Here is a 10459-nt window from a genome sequence, read left to right as displayed (position 1 = left end):
ACAGATATTAGCCCCTCACTGAATATATGATGTGCAAATATGTTCTCCCTCCACACAGTCTCTTCTCTCTGTTTATTATTTATTTTGCTGTGTGGAAGCTTTTTGGTTTAATGCAACATCTAGACAAAAAAATAGACAAAATAATGTGTATTTTTGCTTTTGTTGCTTGTGTCTCTTGGGTTATATCTAAAAACTCTTTGCCAAGACCAATGTCAAGAAGCTTGTTCCCTATGTTTTCTTCCAGAAGCTTATGGTTTCAGTCTTACATTTAAGTCCTTAATCGATTTTGAATTCATTTTTGTATGTGGGGTGAAATATGATTGCAATTTTGTTCTTCTGCATGGATATTCAGTATTCCCAGCACCATTTATTAAAGAAGCTGTCCTTTCCCCATTGTATGATCTTGGCACCTTTGTCAAAGACTAGTTGACCATAAATGTGTGGATTTATTTCTGGGATCTCTATTCTGTTCCATTAATTTCTGTGTCTGGTTTTGTGCTAATTTCTGTTTACTGGAAATAAATAAATAAATAAATAAGAGAAGCTATCCGTGTGCTGAACACTAGAGGTCAGCACTATCACAGGAATAGAGCACGAATCTAAAAAGCATTCACAAACATTTTGTTCGGGTACATTTATTTCTAACTCACTGATGCTAGCAGTAGGAGTCTTCAGAAGTGAAAATAAACAAAGCATAACCTTTCATCAGAGACATTTTGTAGAGAGCAAAAGCAATTTATTTCAGTTTACAAGGGTCCACAGAAGCTCTGATGTAGCTGGGGGCTTCTACAGTTTTTGAAAATGAAAGCATAAAGCCAGAGGAAGCAGGGACACTCCAAGGCATATTGTTCTCTTGATGCCCTTGTTGAAATCATGCTGGCAGCGATGAACTGCATAGGGTAGAAAAGGGAGCAGCCCAGTTTGCCCCAGTTCAAATCTGGTTTTCCTCTCAAGGGCTAGGCTGCAGCTTTGGTATCTGTGCCTCCGACAGACATTGCTGTCCAAGTCCCTACTTAAATCAGGTGTAGCTGTTGGGGCCAACAGATCATGAGTGCTTGAGTCAGGAACGATAATGTTCCTTTTGTCAGGGAACAGAGAGGATGCAAGAAATAAAACAAGAAAAGAAATAAGGCGCAAAGGAAGAAAGAGCAGTGTTGAAGCAAAACTAATCAAACTTTAGAGTCTGCAGAAGGATGGGAAAAAAGTCATTATGTGTAAAAAATTACTGTCTCACTTCCTCTTTGGAATAGAGAAGGATATAAATATTTGCTTATACCATTTTAGAGGGATATTAGGACACAATAATCTATTGACCTGAAATCTTGAAGGACAATAGACTAAGTAGACTAAAAAACCATTAAGGCAAATTATGCTCATGTGCTTACAAAGTACCATAACTACTAACACATTATCCACACTCACTGAAAGGTCCCCATTTTCCCCTTACTTTATTCATCTGCGTAATCAGTTACATATTGTTCCTCCTTTCAACCACGTTTCCCTGTCTCCTCTAGACACAGAGTTTTGACCAGGACTTTAAAGTACTGATGAATTTTTTTCCACTTAGTCTTTTTTACTTGGATCATTAAAGCCAGCCTTCCTTCCTTCCCTCCAGCCTGCCTGCCTTCCTTCCTTCCTTCTGTCCCTCCCTCCCCCTCCCTCCCTCTCTCCTTTTTTCCTTCTCTCCATCCCTCTTTCCCTCCCTCTCTTCCTTTCTTGCTCTTATTTCTTGCCCTTCTCTCCTCCTCCTTCTTTCCCTTTCTCCTTTTCTCCTTCTTCCTTTTTTCCCTTCCTCCTCTTTTCCCTTCTTCTCTTCCTTTCTTCTGTCTTCTTGTATTCAGTGAATACTTATTAAGTTCACTAAGCATTTTCAAGAAATATACCTTGATTGAATATATTTCTAGCTCTATATGACAGTTTAAAAGAGAATGAAGCTGAAGCAGTACTTGGGGAAATAGTTTCTCTCTCTCTCTGCCACTCTCTCTCTCTCTTTCACACACACACACACACACACACACACACACACACACACACACACTCCTTTTCAAATTGCTAAAATAACTACATTTCTCCAGTACGTAATCCTCCTCATCTCAAATTTAAAACTAGTTTGTTAGCTCCTGATAGTTTATTTACCCATGTCAGCCGCTACCTATTCTTTTTAACAAAGATCAATATATCACCAGCTTTACCCAACTCTATGTGTCTCTTTCACTCATATTCAGATATGTAAACTCTTTTAGATAGCATATTTCTGGATGTAAAAACATTTATTGATTAGAATTTGCCCCAGTTACATGATGGTTACTAAGACATTTTATTTTTGGTACCTCACTTTGGTTTTTTTACACAACTTTTTCTTTATTTTTTATTTCTTTTTTCATTTCATTTTATTCTTTCTACCAATTTAGCAGCAATATGACTTGCAGTTATCCTATAAATCGTGGCATGCAATGGTTAATTTAACACCATCAAGATTATATCTTACCCCTTTAGGCTCACTGTGTATAACTACACAGACAGCATATTGTGTTTGGATTATGGTCTATTTCCCCTCGAATACGTACAGTAAAATCCACACAACCTTGCATGTTCAACTATACAAAGAACTCAGAGTGACTTAACTCTGGTCACCCGTTTTTATAACTTCTATGTAAATGTTCTGAGCTTTTAATTCTACCTTGGTTTTTTTAAAAAAAACTGACAAGTTAGAAAGTATTATTGTTGTTTGATGCAATTATTGTTTTGCTACATTAAACCACATGTTATGTCCATTGGTAACCATTCTCCATGCCTCTCAGATTATTTTTGTAAATCATTTTTCTTTATCCAGAAGAATATTATTCAGAAGTAATGTGAGATTTCGATTTAGGGAAAAACTCTCGGTTTCGATTTTGCTAACGGGTTCTAATTTTTATCAAAGTTTTGAAAAATGACTGGACATTTTTCCAGATTGCCAATTATTTTCTTTAAGTGCATTGATTATTCCATTATTTTCTGGCTGTGTTGCTCTTGGGAGTTTAAATATCAGCATAATATTTCTTTCTTTGTAGTCAAATTCTTTTCTTTCTGCTTAAGATATTTTTGATTTACTGCAGTTTAAAGATGGAGAGTACAGTTGAGCGTTTCTTTTTGTTTCTTTTTTATTTTTTGATCCAGTGGGGATTCTATGTCTGAGGATGCTGTTTTTCAACAATTTTTACAGCTATTTTCTTTATCATAGCGCTCACATTTTCTCTAATTGTCTTACTTCATTCTCCATCTCTCTTTACCTTTCTTTTATATTTTCCATTTTTAGTCTGTGATACGTGATGCCAAATTTATTCAAATACATTCTTCAATATGTACTCTGCTCAGCAGCTTATCTAATCTTTTTACCCAATCTTTTATTATTACGCCTATGTAGTTTCTACTATGTTATTTTCACTTTGAAATGTTTTGTAGGGTTTCTTTTCAAATATTTCTGGTCAATGTTAATAGCCTTTTATCAGTTCTTCATGTTTTCAATGCATTCTTTACCCTTTAATTACTTTTCATAGGTCTCATTCTGGCATTTGCTGCTACTCTTGACTCAATGGCTACTTCTATATGTTTAATATTGGGGAGTGGGTTATACATTTATGTCACTTGGAATTTTAGCTTTGGTGATTCCTTGAGGCCTAAGTTTAAAAGCCAGAGACTACAAATTATTTACCTTTGCTTCATCCACATGCCTGGAGGCACAACCAATTTTAGAATACTTTATATTACATTTTAGGCTTGAAGTTTGTTAGGACATCCTGATCATGTGAATTAAGCTCAAAATTCACCTGAAAAAGTTAAGGTCTTTTGAAATGCTAGGAGAAGAAGACATACACTAATACTGTCTCTGTCTGCAAAGTAATGATTCATTTTCTAGTTCCCTCCTTTGTAGTTCACCCTTAATGGGTCCTGGCATTTTATGGGGTTTGCAATCCTACCCCCAACTCTGGTCATGCCCTAGACTTTGTCTCTTATTCCCCTATTCTTGACAATTGAAGTTCCAAATCTATGGCAGGGATATGCAAATACCTGAGGACAAACACCAGCTCTAATTTTTTCTTACTCTTCTGGAGTCTCTTTTTGTCATTCTAGCCTCTGAGGCAATCGTTTTTTTTCCCCCACCTGTTCTGATATATACTGAAAAAAATGCTTTTGTTTCATTTTGTTTTGTTTCTAAATATGACATATGTGGGTGTGTTGTTACAGAAAATATAAACCTCTGAATATATAGTTTACCATACTACTGGAAACTGAAGCCTCTAATTTTCGTTCTTTACAACTATTTGTTTCATAACAGCTACAAGTTGTGACATGTTACTGGATAGCTTGTTACTATGTGCCAGGCACTAAGTTCTATCTATCTATCTTTATCTCTCTGTCTCTGTCTCTCTCTCTCTCTCTCTCTCTCTCTCTCTCTCTCCCCCTCCCCCCCGTGTGTGTGTGCATGTGTCTGTTTGTGTGTGTGTGAAACAGAGAGAGAGAGAGAGAGAGAGAGACCTTACTATTATTTTTTAGATGGAGTCTTGCTCTGTCGCCAGGCTGGAGTGCAGCGGCATGATCTTGGCTCACTGCAACCTCTGCTTCCTGAGTTCAAGCGATTCTCTTTCCTCACCCTCCTGAGTAGCTGGGACTACAGGCACGTGCCACCACACCCAACTAATTTTTGTATTTTTGGCATAGATGGGGTTTCACCATATTGGCCAGGATGGTTTTGATCTCTTGACTTCGTGATCTGCCCGCCTTGGCCTTCCAAAGTACTGGGATTACAGGCGAGACCTTATTTTCACAATAAATAGTAATGTGATAAGAGGAAAGTAGCATGGAAATTATTGAGGAAAAAAAATCACTTCAGAAAATCTTATACCATCTCTAGATATAAATTATGAATCTATTCTAGATCTTAGGCTTTTTTTCTACAGATTTTCAATATTAGAGATTATAGACTAAACATGTGTGATTTACTTGTCCAAATAACTCTCTAGTTAGTAGCAAAGAACAATGGTATGCATTGCTTTTCACAGAATGGTACACAGACCTGATGGTTTTGCCCAAGGCTTCCTTGATAACCACCACAGTTTCATATAACAATAACCCCATAAATTACCTAGGATGTATAGAATAAAAACAATTAAAAATTATACTTTTGTGTGGTCCATTCTCCATGTGAAATACTCTAGAAATGTAATTAACACTGCCTTGCTCTTCAGCCTCGCTCCTTTGCTATGATGACAAATCCCTGGCAAAAAGCCAGACTCTTGTCACAGCCAGTCTTTCTCCTTCTGTCCATGGTTTGCATAATAAAGGAAACCAGAAGCAATCTATGTGAAAATCACAAGGGTTACAGAATTGATAGGAAAAAAATGATAATTAGACAGAAAATATTGCTATTTTGCCTGTGTGTGCTAAGCAGATTATTTGCAGAGCCTCAGGCAAGAGTGGATATGAAGACTTATATGCCATATACCTCAATATTTTAAAATCATAAATCAAGCTATCAAATATATCCATATAATGATATCAAAAACCAGGTTTATATTTAAAATCCTGGGACAATTCAGAGTTCTACTCTAGGAACTAGAAGCATGAAAAGCTTCAGGCTCATGGAATGAATTGCATCCTGTTTGTCTTCCCATTCCCTGCTATAATATGTCGCAAACCTCAAGAGACCCTATGCACATGTATGGACAGAACAGCCCACATTCTCCACCTCCTTCAACATCCTGCAAACAGCTTCTCCTTCCCCACCCATGTGATAGCAAGGTTTACCCTTTGAAGCACTATTTTAGGAGAGAGGCTTATATAGCATTCCATGATTTCAGGGTGTTTACTACAGAGAAATCCAGCATTCCTGGTTCCAGAGCATGCCCTAGAAGGAGGAGCACGTCTCCACGGCCCTGTGGAGTCCTTAGCCAGTGCGAGTCCCTCAGAACGCACAGCTCATGGCAATTATCCAGATTTCTAATGACTGCTCTGGTTGACTCAAGGAAAACAAACTTCAGTGACAGGTATTAGATCACTCAATAAATATTAAGCATCAATTATATGTCAGGTGCAAGGAATATAAGGAGGGAAAGATGGTGCAAGGAATATAAGGAAGGAAAGACATTGTTCTTTTCTTGAAAACACTCATAACCTAATGGGAGAATAAATAAGCTAATCCTATGCAAAGTATAATCACAAAATGGAATGCGGGTGCGTGTCCAAGTAGAAATGTTCACTCTAAAACGAATATTCTTGGTGACACTTCTCTGAGGAGCACATGTGCCCAAGTTCTCTGTTTCAAAACAGAAAGGAAGTGCTCCTCAAAATTTAACAATTCCTCCTTTATCCCACAGTAGTTCCAGTGTCCAGACAGGCCACCACCACATGCAGTACTGTAAGTCAACACAACTCCTCATATAGAGGAATGCTAGCAGCAAGAAAATGTTTAAGAAATCTTGCAAACTGTACAATGTCAAGCAAGACTGTCAGCTACAATATCTATGAAACATGCCTTTTCTTATAGCCTCATTGCACCTACTCTGTACTTCCACTATGGCACACATTACATCACAGAAATGCTTAAATCACTTGTTTGTATCGCTCATTATATTAGAAGCATTTAGAAAGACTTGATTTATCTTTGTATCTATAATATGTAGCAGAAGGCTTAATCTCAAAGGGGCTCTTTTAACATTTATTGAATGAATTTCAGTTAGGTTTACATAAAATGTATTTCACCTCAAAAGCAGTACTATAAAAAAGTCTTTTGTGGAGCATTAGTATAATTTTCTGATATAATTATATTTTCTTTCTTGTCTTGGTTGCCAGAAAACTCAAAATTAAATGTAATATTCACAAATTGCATATTTTGATATGTGCTTGAGGAACAGAAGTGGAAAGGGAAGGTAACGGGGAAGAAACCTTGATTAGGAGACTTACCACGATGGCTTCAAGACTGACATCTCTAGCCCAGGGTGACCCAGGGTGGCTTCTTCCTAGCTCATTGTTTGTTTAGGTAAAGAGAAGATTTAATTTTTTAGTGAGTTATTTTATGTAGTATCGTTTCTGCTACATAGTAACAACTATTTTTTACTATGCACATGAAAGGTAGTCATGTTAGGTGGAAAAAAGTGGCTCCCCAAAGATGTCCACGTCCTGATCCCCAGAACCTGTGGGTATGTTAAGTTATTTGGCAAAGGGTAAGTTTGCTAACCACCTGCCTACTTATAGTGGAAATATCCTGGATTATCCAGGTCCAATGTGATGGTGAATTTTATGTGCCAACTTGCCTGAGCCATGATGCCCATATATTTAGTCAAACATTATTCTGGATGTTTCTGTGAGGGTGATTTTGGATGAGATTTACATTGGGCAGTTCACCTTCCATAATGTGGGTAGGCCTCAACCAGTCAGTTGAAGACCTGATTATAATAAAAAACTTGACTTCTCCCCAGCAAGAAGGACATTTCCAGCAGACTGCCTTCAGACCTCAACTGCAACTACCCGCTAAGTCTCCAGCCTGTTGGCCTTCCCCATTGGATTTTAGATTCACGAAGCCTCCACAATTCCACAGGCCAATTTCTTAAAGTAAATCTCTTCCTATACATAGACATGCATCCTATTGGTTGCATTTCTCTGGATAATGCTGACTAATACAGATTTTCATACCATGTGTAGTTCTAGAGGAGTAAAATCCTAAGGATGGGTTTTTTGAATTGGTTCTAAGGTGTCTGGAATTGGCTCTATAATCTGATTAAACACAATAATAACTCTATTTCCAACTCTAGAGAGAAGATGAATAGTTCATGGCATAATGTGGCAATAGAAATAGGCAAAATGGAAACTCCTAATCAACCACTTACAAAAGGCAAAGATCTGTTGACACATTTATGAGACCTTTGAACAGTTTTGTCAAACTAACAAGTATAACGAGCTTTGCTGCTTGCTTCTAATACCCCTGAAGAAAGTGGAGAAAAAAAATTATGAGCCCAAGGATTTGAATTTTCAGTTCCAGTGCTGCATAAATGACCTGAAAGTTGCATACCTGCCCTGAAAGGACAGAGTTATTTCCTGTAGCCACAAGACTGAAATTGCTGAAAACCAAACTCTAGATTTCATCTTGCAAGTGTATAACTTAACAATGCAAATAGAATTCCCAGGCTTGTAAGGGGTGTCAACTAGCGAGGACATTGACTGGGAAGGAACATGATCCTGAAAGTTGGAATGGGGATATTTAGCAAGACTCTGATAAAAATGGGGACATTAAGCCCCTAAATTCTGAGTTTTCCTCACCACTAAAAATAGTAGCTCCACTCTCAGTAGAAGCAACCACTCCACCCCAACTGAGATTACTCCTAATGCTTGTCTTAAAAGATACTAATGGCCCTCAAGACCCCACTATCCTTCTTTGATATTAGACCCATAACTAGACTCAGCCCCCTAAAGATGAGGTCCAAAGTGTGATCCATGAGGAGGTACGTTACACTCCAAAAGAACTACTTAAGTTTTCTAATTTATACAGATTGGAATACAGGGAATATGTCTGGGAATGGATACTAAAGGTGTGGAATAGTGGTGGAAAGAAAATAAAATTGGATCAGACCAAATTTATTGACATAGACTCATTGTGCAAAGATTCCACATTTTATGTGGTGGCTTGGGGAGTTAGAAGGCACTCTAATTGGCTTGGCAGTGGCTCACACCTGTAATCTGAGCAGTCTGGGAGAACAAGGTGGGTAGACCTCTTGAGCCCAGAAGTTCAAGACCAGCCTGTGCAACATGTTTAAAATTTGTCTCTACAGAAAATATACAAATTAACCAGGTGTGGTGGCACATGTCTGTAGTCCCAGCTACTCAGGAGGTGGAGGTGGGAGGATCACTTGAGTCCAGAAGGTCAAGGCTGCAATGAACCGTGATCATGGCACTGCACTCCAGCCTGAGTGACAGAACAAGATGCTGTCTCAAATTTAAACCAAAAAAAAAGAAAGAAGAAAGAAGGAAGAAAGAAAGAAAGAAGAAAGAAAGAAGGAAAGAAAGAAAAGAAAGAAAGAGAAAGAAAGAAGGAAGAAAGAAAGAAAAAAGAAAGAAAAAGAAAGAAAGAGAAAGAAAGAGAGAAAGACGAAAGAGCTCTGTTTGGTTTATTGTCTTCAACATGGGCTGAAAACATGGCCAAGAGTGAATTAGCTAGAAATGCCAGATCTGCCCTTGTTTACTGTAGATGAAAGGATTTAAAGGTATAGGGAGACTGGAATGTTAAAAGTGAACTTGTCTAAGACCCTCTCTAAACTATGTCCCCCTCAAAACTCATATGTTGAAGTTCTAATCCTTGCTACCTAAGAATGTGAACTTATTTGGAGACAGGGTCTTTAAAGAGATAAGATCAAATGAAGTCATTAGGATGGCCTCTAATACAATAAAACTGGTATCTTTATGAAAAGGGGAAATTTGAACATGGGGACATATATAGGCGGCAATCATGTGAAGAGACACAAGGAAAAGACAACAATCTGCAAGCCAAGGAGAGAGACCTGGAACAAATCCTTCCCTTACAGCCCTCAGAAAAGGCCAACCCTGCTGACACCTTGATTTCAGACTTCTAGCCTCCAGAACTATGAGACAAAAAAATGTCTGTTGCTTAAGACGTTCAATTTGTTGTACTTTGTTACAGCAGTCTTAGCAAATTAATAGACTAAGCATTTAATACATGCTACTTTTATTATCATTTTTATCAATGCTGCATGTTAAAGAGTAGAGTCATGGAACTCCAGTGAAGGATATCAAAAGCTTTTAGATGTGACACAAAAGCAATTACGCACCCGCTGGCCTTGTGAAACTTAAGTTTACACGTACTATTTGCACATTCAGGAAGCAGCAAGCATAGGTTTTTGCTAGCTTACTAATTTTTTTGTTGTTCACTTATTTTGTTGTCTCCTGTATTTTCTTATTTGGGATTTGCTACCTTCTTCTTCCCTGGTTTGTAGTTTACCCCATTTAAACCAATTGCCTTTTTCCTAAATCACACATATAGAAACAGAGTTGGCTAATGCTGTCATATATGTGGTCCTTTAGACAAAACTTATCCCAAGAAAAATTTCCATTTATTCAGGAACAACATTTACAAAATCACATTCAGGCCTTCCTTCAGATTTTATTCCTCATTGATTCTTCAGCATTTAATATATAATAAACACACACGGAGAATCTGTATTTCAGGAAGGTCTTTTGAATTTTCTTCCTAGAACCTTTCCCTCTTCATAACTAGTTGAAGTTTTAGAAGGACACAGATCTGTTCATTAAATGGAATTATGTCTCCCATCAGCTTCAATCTAGACAGCCTGTCAACTCAGCTATTTTCTTACATCCCTCTCAACTCTAACTCACCAAGATATTTTTCTGGCATGGTTTTCATTTTAATTCTTGTTTGTTTGTTTGTTTTTTGGTTTTTGAGGCAGGGTCT

The sequence above is a fragment of the Aotus nancymaae genome, unplaced genomic scaffold (genome assembly GCF_030222135.1).
Source record: "Aotus nancymaae isolate 86718 unplaced genomic scaffold, 86718_ANA_hifiasm-v0.15.2.pri h1tg000016l, whole genome shotgun sequence".
Lineage (NCBI taxonomy): Eukaryota > Metazoa > Chordata > Mammalia > Primates > Aotidae > Aotus > Aotus nancymaae.
The sequence above is the reverse complement of the archived record's forward strand: the minus strand, read 5'-3'. Positions refer to the sequence as shown.